The sequence below is a fragment of the Drosophila teissieri genome, unplaced genomic scaffold (genome assembly GCF_016746235.2).
Source record: "Drosophila teissieri strain GT53w unplaced genomic scaffold, Prin_Dtei_1.1 Segkk34_quiver_pilon_scaf, whole genome shotgun sequence".
NCBI classification, from domain to species: domain Eukaryota; kingdom Metazoa; phylum Arthropoda; class Insecta; order Diptera; family Drosophilidae; genus Drosophila; species Drosophila teissieri.
Genome location: NW_025225000.1, coordinates 95,557 through 106,014, shown reverse-complemented (window position 1 = coordinate 106,014; position 10,458 = coordinate 95,557). Strand labels below are relative to the sequence as shown.

The window sequence follows — 10,458 nt, the reverse complement described above, 5'->3', positions numbered from 1 at the left end:
AACTACAACTAAGGACAAGAGGCGCGCCTATTTATTGTGGAGATTCGGAAGACTCCGTCGGCAAAAGCACCACTTTTGCCACTGGACGTTTAAGAACTCCACGTGCAGTACGGATATTTACTAACGGACGTTGCAGTCGGCTCAATTCTGACGAGCCGCCACTCATTAGAGGGTAAGAGGTCGTTCTTGATGACGACCCTGTCATCGATGCGGAGATTTTTGGACGGGGCCTGCCATTTAGTGCGTTTGTGGAGTTCCTTGAGGTACTCTTCTTTCCATCGCACACGGAACTGCTGATGGAGAGCCTTCAAATGCTGCCACCGATTAAGAATGGATTTCGTTTCTCCCTTTACTTCGGGTTCCACCGTGGACATAAGGGGTCCCCCGACAAGGAAATGACCTGGCGTCAGAGCCAGCAAATCTGTCGGATCCTCAGACATAGGAGAGAGCGGCCTGGAGTTAAGGCACGCTTCTACTTTTGACAAGAGCGTGGAGAGCTCTTCGAACGTGTACTTTCGTGTGGCAGTGCATTTGTAAAATAGCGTCTTAAAACTTTTTACGCCTCCTTCCCAAAGGCCTCCCATATGGGGTGCTCCCGGAGGAATAAATTGCCATTGCATCTCTTGATGACTATAGGCATTCGTCACCGACACTTTTACAGCTTGAAGGAAATCGCGGGAAAGCAGGGTGGCAGCGCCAACAAAGGTTTTGCCATTGTCTGACTGGACTTGACGTGGACACCCTCTTCTGGATACAAAACGAGCGAAAGCGGCAAGAAACTTTTCGGTCGTTAAGTCAGATGTAGGCTCTAAATGGATGGCCTTGGTAGAGAAACAAACAAAAACTAACACATACCCCTTTGTAATAAGACATGCTCTTCCCGTATAGTTCTTTATATCAAACAGACCGGCGTAATCCATGCCAGTATACGTGAGAATGGTCGGGAGAACGATGCTCTTTCTTTGGGCAGGGCACCCATCAGTTGGCTTTGCAACCGCTTTTTGTGGATCACACATACTTTGCACGAATTTACTACTGCTTTCATCAGGTTCTTAATTCTCGGAATCCAGTATTTCGAAGATGAGGCGCACCATTAACTGGTTACCATTATGGAGAGTTATGCGATGTGTGAAATTCGCAAGGACGCGAGAAGCAGGCAGTTATACGGAAGAATCACTGGATGCCGTTCATTGTATTGAAGGCTTTCGGAAGCCGCCACACGGCCGCACGCCCTGATCAGTCCTTGCGGATCTAGAAACGGGTTCATGCTTAGGATGGAACTTGAACTTGGCACTGGATGCTTTTCACTTAGGCAGTGATATTCCACAGGGAATTCTCTGCGCTGAGTGTTCGAAATTAGGAACCGCTAGGCGGCGGCGATTTCAGTGGCCAGCAAATGCACATCAGATAGAGATGTCTGCTTCCTGCACCGCTGTATGAAGCGATGAACATAAGCAAGGACCGGTAGAGCTTTCTCAAGCTTGGAAAAACGTTCCAACATCTCTTCAGAAGGAGCTCTTGCGAGATGGACTTTCAGAGCACGCTTCTCCAGGTCGGTCACCGGAGCGTTGTCGACCTGAGTTGGCCATTGGTTGCTTGGATTTTGCAACCAAGTCGGCCCGTGCCACCATAACTGGCTATCGGCTACATCTTGGAGGGAAACTTCTCTACTTGCCTGGTCTGCTAGATTATGCTCAGATTGAACATGAGACCAATTCTCTGTTTTTGTGGCCTGGGCGATCTTCGTCACCCTATTGGCTACAAATGTGGTCCACTGGCACGCTGACTTGCTTAACCATGCAAGCACTATTGTCGAGTCCGTCCAGCAGTAAAGTTCGTAGTTGATCGTAGGCATCTGCGGAATGATGGCTGCAGCCATTTCGGAAAGCAATAACGCTCCGCACAGCTCCTCTTGGGAGCGAAACCGTTTTGACTGGTGCTACCCGGGTTTTCGCGGTTAGGAGTTGCACCATAATGGGGCTGCCCACTTCTACGCGGACATATATTGCCGCCCCATAAGCCTTTTGCGATGCATCGCAAATGCGATGATGCTCGACCTTGAAATCTGAATGAAACGAGAGCCAGCGTGGAATGCGTATCTGCTCTAAAACCGAATAACTTTGGAGAAAATTAAGCCATCGCTGAGAAAGCTCATTTGGAATGTTTTCGTCCCACCCAAGCTCCTGTAGCCAAATCTCCTGCATGAAAATTTTAGCTCGAACGATAAACGGCGCTAACCAGCCTGCAGGGTCGAACAATTTGGCAATTTGGGACAGGACTTGGCGTTTTTTAAAGGACGTTTCAATAGCCAACTCTGGCGGAACAAAGAAGAATTCGTCGGAGATTGCCTTCCAGCGAATACCGAGGGTTTTGGCAGTGCTTCTGCAACAATCTCGAGAAAATCAGTATTTAATAGATGGTCGCTCTGAATGGCCGCTAAAACTTCCTTTTGGTTGGAGCTCCATTTCCTCAATGGAAATCCGGCGGAACTCAGAGCGTCTCGGAGCTCTTGCACCTTGAGCTGAGCTTCTTCCGTGGAGTCCGCTCCGGATAGAACATCATCCACATACATGAAATTTCGAATGATATTGCTAGCTTTTGGATGGCTGAGTTCTACGTCAGCTGCTAGCTGCTGCAGTACTCGGATGGCCAGGAAAGGCGCGCAATTGACTCCAAAGGTTACTGTTTCAATTCGAAATCTCTGAGTTCCCCTCTATTGTTTCGGAAAAGTATTCGTTGGAATGAAGCGTGCTTCGGATCTACCCAGATCTGCCGATACATTTTTTCGATATCGCGCTAAACACGTATCGGAAATAGCGCCACTTCAGAATTTGAATGGTCAAGTCGGACTGTAAGACAGGGCCAGCATGAAGGATATCATTTAAACTGGTACCATTCGATGAAGGGCTGGAGGCTTTGAATAGTACACGGAGTTTAGTAGTTACGCTCTCCGGTTTTAAGACGGCGTGATGTGGCATATAATAGGCGTTGCCATCATGGGTAGGAAGAACTTGTCGCCTGTGCTTTAAGTCGAGATATTCCTGGATCACCGAATCGTATCTCGCTTTTAAGGCCTCATCTCCTTTTAGACGCTGCTCATTTCTTAAAAACTGAGCCAACGCGAAAGACCTGGAACGCCCTAGCCCGGAACCGATATGTTCTGGGTCGCGAAAAGGCAGAGTAACGACATATTTGCCGCACTCGTTTCTCGTGGTCGTTTGAAGGAAATTCTTCTCGCACATGGAATCGGACTCTTTGAACCTGAACAGTACTTTGCAGTACCTTCAAGGCCGCCCCAGATTCCTGTGGTATCGACTGCACATTAAACAGTATTTTCAATTGACTGTTTACCAACAATCGTTTATTTTCGAAACGCTCTGTTAGGCTTTCCCACGCAGAGCGGAAACCCTCGTTGGTGAGAGGCGAAATCGAAACGATGGCATGCGCGTCGCCACTTGTTTTGGCATTTAAATGGAATAACTTTTCAACCGGAGTCAGCCGTGGATTATTGATATAAATGGCTGTGAAAAGATCCCGGAAGGTCGGCCAGCGAAGATAGTCGCCTGCGAAAACTTCTGTATCGCATGGAGGCAACCGGCAGCCAGAGGAAATGTAGGCCTGGGGCGCAGCGTTCGCGGCTGGGATGGACTGAGACGTGCCCTGCTCGATTTTATCAACGAGCTGGGCAACACACCTTTCATAGACTGAATGCAATAACTGTATTTAGCCCTGAGAATACGCATGTTGCCTGCTGCCGCTTCGCCTGCTGACACAAGGCACTCTGAGCAGATGTCGAATTCCTTTTCCACCTTGTCCCATAGGGTTCGGACTTGGTCGCGACGGACGCTAAGCATCGTGACGGTTGGAGCTGCGGATTCCGGAGTGTTAATCTGAACCTCAAATTCGCTTAAACAGTCAGAAACCGAAATGAATTTATTTTTTAGCTATGCGCTGTACTGTGACTTTGGATGGAGTAGCACAGTCGTCGGAAATCTGCGCAGGCGTTTTCACCGAAATGCTTGGAATTCTTGGACTCTTGGGCCCTTGTGGCGAAAAAATAGACCTGGGTTTGTCAGCGGACAATTTCTTCTTATCGTCCCCGATGGGCATAATCGAAGAAATGCGAAATGGAAAGGAAGCGGTTTTGGAGCACGGTCACACTTTTGAAAATGTGGACAGATTCCTTAGACTGCACTTAATAAATTTAAGCTTGCCGCCGTGAACGGTATAAAGCAGCGGAAAAAGACCGTATAGGATGTAACGGGTGAGAAAGTGGTGTAAAATTTACGAAGTAGAAACGCCGTAGTTTCGACTAATTGGACAGCTGACTCGGAGTGAACAGCAAATTGTATAAATGACCGGTGATTTATGGTAATTAGGTCCACCTGATTTAAGGTTGGAACACTTGGAATGTGGAACACGGTGAAAAAAAATGTTTATTAGAACGTAGAAAATTTTATTTTTTTGTTTACAACTGGAAACGGAGAAATTGGAATGGTGGAATTGAAATCTTTTCTCCGCGTTGTAAGTACTTCTAAAAACAAACACAAATTAATATCCAAGCAATACAGGAAAAAATATTTGTCGGGTGAACGACTTATATTTGGCGGTCGTATTATTTATTTATGGATGAACAAATTATTGTCTTGTAGTTTTTAAAATTTTTTTTGAAAATTTAAACAATAATTAAATAAATATTAAAAATTTATTTGTTAAAAAAGAAAAAACCGCTTTTAATTTATTGCTCGGAAATTGATTTGGAAATTTATGGAAAAAATTGATGGAAAACAAAACGCCTTTTCCGCGTCGGCACTTGGAAAAAAATTTTATTTGTGGTTTGGATTTGCCGACGGGAAACAATTTACACTTTGGTATATGTTTAAAAGGAATGCAGATAATATGCGCAATGTATGTCGGTAATATATGTGGATGTAATATATGCAATGTATATGTGATATATGTGGATGTAATATATGTAATGTATATGTGTTATATGTATGTGGGTGTAATATATGTAATGTATGTGAATGTTGTATATGTTGATGTAATATATGGAACTGGCGGGTAAATGTTTCATTAATATTTTATTTGGAATGTCCAGAGGGTATGTGTTGTTAATTTTGTTATTGCATTCTTCGATAACAAATTGTATTAAGTGGACTGCGGAGTTAAAGAAAAAATGTGTTGCGAAAAGAATTTGGCTTGCGTTGAGAACAGAATATTTGCCACTTTTGGCAGAGCTTTGGACTTAGAAATTTTCACTGTACTTGGCACAAATTATTTTCACTTTTTCACATTTGGAATTTTGCACTTTTCGGACTGGATGAATATTTAAATATATTCGGAAATTTGGACTTAGAAATTTTCACGAATGAGGGTGAAAGGAGAACGGTGGGTAATATGGCGGCGCCCGTAGGAATGAATAAGTACTTTTCTTTAATTGCTTTTTTTCGGAGAAATCCGTTAGATTTGACAATAAATCTTACAGCAAATTTAACGAAAACCTTTTGCTGCAGACCGGCAATTAAATGGAATGGAAATTTCGTACTTATCTTGTAATTTGTTCGCTGGTGGACAAACTTGAAAATCCAGGTGATCTGGCTCGAATGGATCAAAATGTTGAGTGTGATGGGGGTTGCTGTCCTGGAATTTTCCAAATCGGCTGAAATAGAAAACACTCGAAAAGGCGAACACTTGACTTTTCTTAAATGATGGGGCGCGACCGGGCGTATGTTTATTCGTTAGTAATAGTTTTTACACTGAAGCTTATTCTAATTAGCTGGGCTCTCCCAAGCGATCTCTCCTCGATCTCCTCCACATATTTGCTCCACCGTTCTGGGCTGCTAGACAGACGTCTTTCCAACTGCAGGAACCGATTAAGTGCCATTTGATGAGATCTTCCCAGAACCATGGCTGGATGTCGATAGGTTTTTAAGGGCAACCGCACTACGTAGCGGCCATCCGATCGACGCACAAAAGTTCTCTGGAAAAAGGACTCGCACCACAGGTCCTCGTCTGTTGCTGTAGGGCGGTCTGGAACCGACTCGACCTTACAGAAACGCTTCAGCAATGCCTTGGTGTGCAAAAGCACTCGATGACAGCGCAACTGAGTTGAATCCCTCACTCCTTCAGGACGTCCAGATAGGATACATCCGAAGTGCGTATTCTGAGCTATGGGCTCGCCTGGCAAACCGATCCTGGTGTGAATTGCGCCAACATGTCCACTCCTAAAATGAGATTGACTCGCTTCTACCGCGCGTAATGGGGATCAGCCTATGAGAGCCCTCCAACATGATTCCAATGTTGTGGCGTGAAGCTTAGACTTGGCAGGCAGAAAGTAACTGAATTCAGAACATATGCTGAATCAACACCTAAAGTGAAATTTGGGTTAATAATACTACAGATTTCGAAATTTACTGTGTACTTGCAACGACGACCGCCCCCGGGACCCACCCCAAAAAATAGATGCTCGGGTGGCTGACCGCTTCAGGTGCAGAGACTGAACGACGTGTTCTGATACTATGGTAGCATCGTGACAGCGCATGTGATTTGCTCAAGCTAATAATGCATAATTTCGCGCTGCTCACTATATCCTTCCTCCTGTAACAATATAAGGCTAGAAAGGTTGCGTAACGACGCAAAATATGGTCGCCGCCGCAGTGGTAACAGGAGTTATCCGGGCGTCTTGAGCGCTACTGTGCATTATGCACTCGAACTAGTTGGCTCGGGTTTTATTTGTTATGCGTTTAAATTATTTCAGGCAATTTTCCGAGTGGAATTGCAACTTAACGCGCCCGCAATCAAACGTAATCTAATCACAGAAAACTTTTCGAATTTAAATTTTTACCCTTGCAGGCTCCCCTCATGGGCCCACATGTAGAGTTGTGTCCCCTTATATATAGTTAAATAAAGGTCATTGTAAGAGGAGTTCCCCGGCAAGAGTAAAAACACAGTCGAATTAATTTCAATCGTTATAATTATTCACTGATTTCTTTTAAGCTAAGCTAAGATTATGTACATGCGTGTTGTTGGGTGTGATGGGGGTTGCTGTCCTGGAATTTTCCAAATCGGCTGAAATAGAAAACACTCGAAAGGGCGAACACTTGACTTTTCTTAAATGAGCGGGCGCGACCGGGCGTATGTTTATTCGTTAGTAATAGTTTTTACACTGAAGCTTATTCTAATTAGCTAGGCTCTCCCAAGCGCAGCGGAGACTCCTTGGAGACTCTGTGGTGAAGAGCGAGAGCCCGTGAGAGGGAGCGGAGAGCGGGTGACAGTCCAAACCCCGTAACTTGGACATTCCGCCCCCCTTGCAATCACTGGGGTTGCAAAAAAACCATCCTACGGCAGGCTGCAGGCACCGGACACGATCCACCCAAAATCAGTTTTCTGGGCGACCGGCATTCCCTCGTCGTCCCTTTGGATAAGCATCTGCTCCCAAGACCATGGAGACGGTAGCAGGCCGATGGAACTGGTCATCAGCCAGCATGATGTCCCGGAACTTGGACACCACTGTGTCGCTCAATGCCCGGACAGGTGTGCGGATCCGCACACTGGGCTCGATCTTGAGCACGACCTCCAGCTTCGTTCCCGCGTCGACCCTGGAGCGAATCGTCGTCGTGTAGACCTTCTCGTCGCCAACACTGGTCATCGGCAGCTTAAAGGCTGACGCCAACGAAGCGTCGATGCAGCTCATGGGGGTGCACGGATCGATGAGTGCTGCGGTCGCGAAGGTCTGCGTCCCGGTCTCCAACTTGACCAGCGCTGTCGGAAGGATGTTCACGCTGTGGCGTTGCAGTAGCGACGCGAGCGATGGGCCTGGCGTGGTCGATTCCTTGCGTCGTGGCGGTGAACTCCTAAGCTGAGTTGGCGGATTTTGCCGGCGGGAACGCTGGGACGAGGCCGAAGCTGCTTGCCGGGTTGGCACCGGTTGGAGACGCGAGCGCGCTCGCGATCGCGACGACGAGCTAACCTGCTCGTTCATGTGGAGCAGCGTGTGGTGGGATCGGTCGCACTTCTTGCATCGATCACCGCATCGGCAGTCTCTCGTGGAATGCTCGTGAGCGAGGCGATTGGCGCAGTATTTGTTAATAAGGACTGCTCGCAGACGCTTTTCAGCGCTGAGCTTTAGGAACCTCGCGCATTGAGTACCTCGGGGACGTCTGCTCTCCAAGGCACGAGCACTGCGTTCGTTTCGATGACGAGGGGCCATGCTGCGGGTAGTTGAATGGCGAAAGGAGATCGAAAACGAAATGAAAAAGAATGGATGATTAGTGATAGTGAACTACAACTAAGGACAAGAGGCGCGCCTATTTATTGTGGAGATTCGGAAGACTCCGTCGGCAAAAGCACCACTTTTGCCACTGGACGTTTAAGAACTCCACGTGCAGTACGGATATTTACTAACGGACGTTGCAGTCGGCTCAATTCTGACGAGCCGCCACTCATTAGAGGGTAAGAGGTCGTTCTTGATGACGACCCTGTCATCGATGCGGAGATTTTTGGACGGGGCCTGCCATTTAGTGCGTTTGTGGAGTTCCTTGAGGTACTCTTCTTTCCATCGCACACGGAACTGCTGATGGAGAGCCTTCAAATGCTGCCACCGATTAAGAATGGATTTCGTTTCTCCCTTTACTTCGGGTTCCACCGTGGACATAAGGGCTCCCCCGACAAGGAAATGACCTGGCGTCAGAGCCAGCAAATCTGTCGGATCCTCAGACATAGGAGAGAGCGGCCTGGAGTTAAGGCACGCTTCTATTTTTGCCAAGAGCGTGGAGAGCTCTTCGAACGTGTACTTTCGTGTGGCAGTGCATTTGTAAAATAGCGTCTTAAAACTTTTTAATTGGACAGCTGACTCGGAGTGAACAGCAAATTGTATAAATGACCGGTGATTTATGGTAATTAGGTCCACCTGATTTAAGGTTGGAACACTTGGAATGTGGAACACGGTGAAAAAAAATGTTTATTAGAACGTAGAAAATTTTATTTTTTTGTTTACAACTGGAAACGGAGAAATTGGAATGGTGGAATTGAAATCTTTTCTCCGCGTTGTAAGTACTTCTAAAAACAAACACAAATTAATATCCAAGCAATACAGGAAAAAATATTTGTCGGGTGAACGACTTATATTTGGCGGTCGTATTATTTATTTATGGATGAACAAATTATTGTCTTGTAGTTTTTAAATTTTTTTTTGAAAATTTAAACAATAATTAAATAAATATTAAAAATTTATTTGTTAAAAAAGAAAAAACCGCTTTTAATTTATTGCTCGGAAATTGATTTGGAAATTTATGGAAAAAATTGATGGAAAACAAAACGCCTTTTCCGCGTCGGCACTTGGAAAAAAATTTTATTTGTGGTTTGGATTTGCCGACGGGAAACAATTTACACTTTGGTATATGTTTAAAAGGAATGCAGATAATATGCGCAATGTATGTCGGTAATATATGTGGATGTAATATATGCAATGTATATGTGATATATGTGGATGTAATATATGTAATGTATATGTGATATATGTATGTGGGTGTAATATATGTAATGTATGTGAATGTTGTATATGTTGATGTAATATATGGAACTGGCGGGTAAATGTTTCATTAATATTTTATTTGGAATGGCCAGAGGGTATGTGTTGTTAATTTTGTTATTGCATTCTTCGATAACAAATTGTATTAAGTGGACTGCGGAGTTAAAGAAAAAATGTGTTGCGAAAAGAATTTGGCTTGCGTTGGACACAGTGAAACGAGAACAGAATATTTGCCACTTTTGGCAGAGCTTTGGACTTAGAAATTTTCACTGTACTTGGCACAAATTATTTTCACTTTTTCACATTTGGAATTTTGCACTTTTCGGACTGGATGAATATTTAAATATATTCGGAAATTTGGACTTAGAAATTTTCACGAATGAGGGTGAAAGGAGAACGGTGGGTAATATGGCGGCGCCCGTAGGAATGAATAAGTACTTTTCTTTAATTGCTTTTTTTCGGAGAAATCCGTTAGATTTGACAATAAATCTTACAGCAAATTTAACGAAAACCTTTTGCTGCAGACCGGCAATTAAATGGAATGGAAATTTCGTACTTATCTTGTAATTTGTTCGCTGGTGGACAAACTTGAAAATCCAGGTGATCTGGCTCGAATGGATCAAAATGTTGAGTGTGATGGGGGTTGCTGTCCTGGAATTTTCCAAATCGGCTGAAATAGAAAACACTCGAAAAGGCGAACACTTGACTTTTCTTAAATGATGGGGCGCGACCGGGCGTATGTTTATTCGTTAGTAATAGTTTTTACACTGAAGCTTATTCTAATTAGCTGGGCTCTCCCAAGCGATCTCTCCTCGATCTCCTCCACATATTTGCTCCACCGTTCTGGGCTGCTAGACAGACGTCTTTCCAACTGCAGGAACCGATTAAGTGCCATTTGATGAGATCTTCCCAGAACCATGGCTGGA

At 45.0% G+C, this 10,458-nt stretch overlaps 1 pseudogene; it reads right to left on the bottom strand.

Moving 5' to 3' along the window:
• Positions 1-459: 459 nt before the first annotated feature.
• Positions 460-4,258, bottom strand: LOC122625641 (annotated as a pseudogene).
• Positions 4,259-10,458: the final 6,200 nt, after the last annotated feature.